This window comes from Apium graveolens, chromosome 7 (assembly GCF_009905375.1).
Source record: "Apium graveolens cultivar Ventura chromosome 7, ASM990537v1, whole genome shotgun sequence".
Lineage (NCBI taxonomy): Eukaryota > Viridiplantae > Streptophyta > Magnoliopsida > Apiales > Apiaceae > Apium > Apium graveolens.
In genome coordinates, this window is record NC_133653.1 from 153,978,659 (window position 1) to 153,983,404 (window position 4,746).

Below are 4,746 nucleotides of genomic sequence, written 5' to 3' on the forward strand. Positions count from 1 at the left end.
AGAAGTTGTAGTAATTCAATGATGTTGTCACCGTCTTCTTCTTTTTTAATACTCTCTTTGAATTTCCCTCCTCGCATATTTCACATAGTGCAAACCTCTCAATAATTCCCTCTTAACCAAATATATCACGGTCTTCAAGTTTAAGTGGGAGAGCTTTTTGTGCCATAACCAACTCTCATTTGTAAAAGTTTTTGTATAGAATTTCTTCAGCAGATTTATAGTCGGCTGCGAACAAAGCACCATTTCTCATTCCATTAAGAGTAAGATTCTCATTCTTCTAATTTGAGATCAAGCACTTTTCCTTATTGAATAATATTTCACAACCTTTGTCACATAATTAACTGAAACCTAGACTATTGTGCATAAGAACTTCAATCCGGAAGATTTCTTCAATGATGACACTACCAATTTTAAAACATACATATCCCTTTGAATAAGTCTTATTGTCATCTCCAAAGGTAATCACCGAGTCAGCTTTCTCAACCACCTTTGATATAAGGGCTCTATCTTTAGTCTATATCTTGAAAATCCACTGTCCAGAATCCACATGACCTTCTTTTGCTTAACACAGTGTATACAAAAGAGATTAAGTTTTCTTAGATACCCAAACTAAGTTGGGTCCAGGGGATTTAGAAATATTTGAACATTCACATATTTCTTCATAGAATTAACATACTTAACATTCTTTGCATTTTCAAGGACTATTTCCTAATCACTTCAGAGCACTAATAGATTTGTTTCTGGGCTTGGTGATATGTGCCATCTTCCTAACTTTAGGAGGACTTATAGTCTTTGATCTATCACGGTTCTTATGAGCATGCTTATCATATGTATTAGATGTATGAATATGTAGAATTAAGATAAGTGTTCATAAAAGAAACTGCACATGGCATGCAAACAGAATTTATACACATAGAAGACTTAGGTATGTTATAAATATGAGCAATTTTAACATTGTCTACAATTATTCCATAACTTCCTAGGGTCATCAGCTCTTATCCTGCCATTTCTGTTTCTACTTCTTTTAGTGTTGGAAGTAAAACCTAGTCCAGTATTAGATTGTTCACTTTCATTAGTTATTGATTTACTAGGTTTCTTTGCCTTTTTTTAACTTCTCAAGATCCCCAACAAGCATTTCCATGATGTATAAGAAAATTATCTTCATCAAAAAGATTCAACAATAGCTTTCTTAAATAAAGGTTTCTTCGTATTTTTAGGAACATGGGGCGGCCTTAATGATTAACAACTTTTTCTTTAGGTTCATTTTCCACAATATATTTCTTACCATATTTTCTAGTCTCATCATAGTCTAATCATATTCCCAGTTTACCACTAAAAACTTGATTAGCTATGAGTTCCTTTAGAAGATTAGCAAAATAAGTATAAGCAAGCAGCTTAGTAATTAAATATGTTATTCTACTTTGAAGTTCAATCTTAGTCTTGACGTGCTTTTTAACATTAAGTTCAAGATAGTGATTATCATGTTTGAGGTTTTCTAAAGAGATATTTGTAAGAACTAACTTATCATTTTCAGCTTAAAATTTCTTTAGTTCTTCTTTTAAGTCATCTACAGTTCCCTCAGAACTTCTTAACATATAGTATGACAATTCTAATAACCAAGTCTTAAAGCATCGTATTTATGAGGACATAATTTATCGTTACAATCTACCTTAACATTGTCAAAGGAAATGTTTTGAGAAACGACTGCAATAGATTTTCTAAAAACAACACAGTGTTCATTCTCACATAGATTATCAGCAGGTGGATCATATATATTTAAAAGAATTACATATGAAGAAGATTATGCCATTAATGCAAAATTTCCAAATTACTCTTCTACTTTATCTATATCATCCCAGCTTTTGCCTTTTACTATGTAAGATTTCACTAGATACTTTTTTGAACTTCCGGAATCCTTGTTATGATAGATTTTCCTTTATCCATAGCTTGTTGGGTCTTTCTGCACTCATTGGAAAAATGTCCAACCTCATCACAGTTATAGCATCTGAAGTTAGTTCCATCAACCATCCATGTCTTATAGTTGTACCCTGATGATGAACTAGATTTCCTTCCTCTGTTGTAATTTTCTGAACTTCTTTGACCAAAATTTTTTCTAAATTTGATGTTACCAAAATTTCGTGCAAGATTGACCATGGTAGGATCCTTCAAGTTCTGCACTTTATTGAGTGGCATTTATGACACTTTATTATGCTCTAATAAGCTTTGAATTGATGCATTTATACTCAAGTTGTTAAGTGTTTTAACATGTTTTTGAGTGTTTTTGGAATTCAGGCATTATATAGGTAATCAAGTGAATTAGCATTGTTTTGGTGCTAATTTGGTGTCAAGATGGTGTTGGAATAAAAGCTCGTTGGAAGCCGGCTCGAAGCTGCAAGAAAAATGAAAGAAATAAATTCTGGCAGAAGCCCAGCGCGCCCGCGCTGATCAAGCGCGTGGCCGCGCCCAAAGTACAGAAAACCAGCGCGCCCGCGCTGATCAAGCACGCGGTCGCGCCGTGTCGGGATGACAGATTCCTGTTTCTACTCGGTTTCTGAGAGAAAGAATTCTATACTACATGGGGCTGCTATATAAACATCTTTAGGTCATTTTTAATAATATATCAAGCTATATCAAGCCAGAGACATATCAAGGATAGTCGTAAAAAGACCGTATTAGCACGATTCAACGAAGACGAAGAAGATCTTGTTTTTACTTATAAACCTTTATTTTAAGTTATATTTGGATGCTAGTTTTCTTACTTGTGAACCTTAATCTTGTTTTGTACTTGGTTTTATTTATTCGTTATAAAGACTACGTTTGTTATACCATGCTTTCATCAGAACCCACGTTGATGATGAGTCTGATTATGGGCTAATCGTTATCGTGGGGTTCTAGCGGATTTATTTATGGATTTTTTTAGTTAAATTATTTTGATGCCTTAGTATATGGTAATTGTATGATATCCTAGTATTGGTTGTGCGTATTCGTCTTATGAGTGTCGCGAACTTATAAGATAGTGTGTTAATTCTTAATGAAGCGACAGTGAATTTAAGGATTTAGAACTTGCCATGCTAGAATAGGTTCATGTATTTGTTATGCATGATTCGTAGGTAATTTTAACCATCTTACTTGCCCTGTGTAATCAAGATAGATAACTTGTGCTTAAACCGTTATGTTGTCAAATTCTATAGACATATAGGTTCTCAATATAATTGGTATCTATTCAGCTTCTATCTTTTTTGTGGATGTCTTTTAGTATGGTACTCAGTGCAACGAAAGTTGGCGTTTATCAGTTTCATGTTGTCTGATTAGTGTCATCACCATTGCATACTAAGGTTAAGAACAATAAGGCTATTGAATGAAGTATTTAATGAAGTTAGAATCTCATGTTTGTCATATATATTAATTCAGTCAATTTTATTCTCGTAGTTATAATTGTTAGTTTAATTCTTAGTTATAAACAATCTCAATTTGTTATCTTCTTAGTTATAATAACCATACACTGTTACTTAAGTGCGTGAATTAATTAGTTAACCAATACAGTCTTTGTGGGAACGAACTAGAAAATATTCTATATTACTTGCGAATGCGTATACTTGCGTGAATTATTAGCGCGTGTTTAGAGACTAACAAGTTTTTGGTACCGCTGTCGGGGACTGCAGTGTTAATTTATAGTTTATGTGCTTTCCATCAGTGGTCGTTAAAGTTCATTGACTCGGACTTTGTTATTTATTTCCTTGCATTGTTTCAGGTACTCTAGCGAGGGTGTATGCATACGTGTTCGCGTACTCGTAAGAGAACACTGGATAAAGCCGAGGAAGAAGTTGTGGTAGTTCGTAAGGAAGTTTTTGAGGAAGAAAAGAAGGTAGAAGAAGAAAGAAAATTGAAGAACCAGCTTTAGTAGAGAAGGGTGATCAAGCAGAAAATCCTAAGGCTTTGATGGACTATTCTCAGCCTAAGATTAATGACATTCAGTCAAGCATCATCAGGCCAGCCAACAGGGCTAATACTTTTGAGATTAAGTCAAGCACGATTCAGATGATACAGAACTCAGTTCAGTTTGGGGGTTCTCCTACTGAAGACCCCAACATGCACATCAGGGATTTCATCGAGATCTGCGACACCTTCAAGTTTAATGATGTGACTGAAGATGCTATCAAGCTACGCCTCTTCCCATTCTCTCTGAGGGACAAAGTTAAGTGCTGGTTACACTCTCTACCATCAGGGTCTATCACCACTTGGGAGGACCTTGCGCAAAAGTTTCTCACTAAATTCTTCCCCATGGCTAAGACTGCTGCAATCAGGAATGCTCTTACCCAGTTTGCTCAGCAAATTGGGGAATCTCTGTGTGAGGCTTGAGATCGATATAAGGAGATGCTAAGGAAATGCCCACACCATGGCATGCCTGATTGGATGATTATTAATTATTTCTACAATGGATTGGGTGCTACTTCTAGACCCATGTTTGATGCAGTATCAGGAGGAGCCTTATGGGCTAAGAGCTATGATGAAGCTTATGAACTTATTGAACTGATGGCTGCTAATGAGTACCAGAATCCTTCCCAGAGGCTGACTCAGAGAAAAGTCACAGGCATACTGGAGTGGACGCAGCAACTGCTATCGCTGCCCAACTTAAGGCTTTGATGATAAAGGTGGACACTTTGGCTAATTATGGAGTTAATCAAATCACTAGTGTCTGTGAGTTTTGTGTTGGTGCCCATTAGACTGATCAGTGCGCAATTTCTA

The 4,746-nt window shown here is 35.6% G+C and overlaps 1 non-coding gene across 1 annotated transcript; it reads right to left on the bottom strand.

Annotated features, from left to right (window-relative positions):
- Positions 1-4,296: 4,296 nt before the first annotated feature.
- Positions 4,297-4,403, bottom strand: LOC141676141 (small nucleolar RNA R71). Its single transcript, XR_012556747.1, has one exon. It is a non-coding gene; the product is annotated as a small nucleolar RNA R71 (small nucleolar RNA).
- Positions 4,404-4,746: the final 343 nt, after the last annotated feature.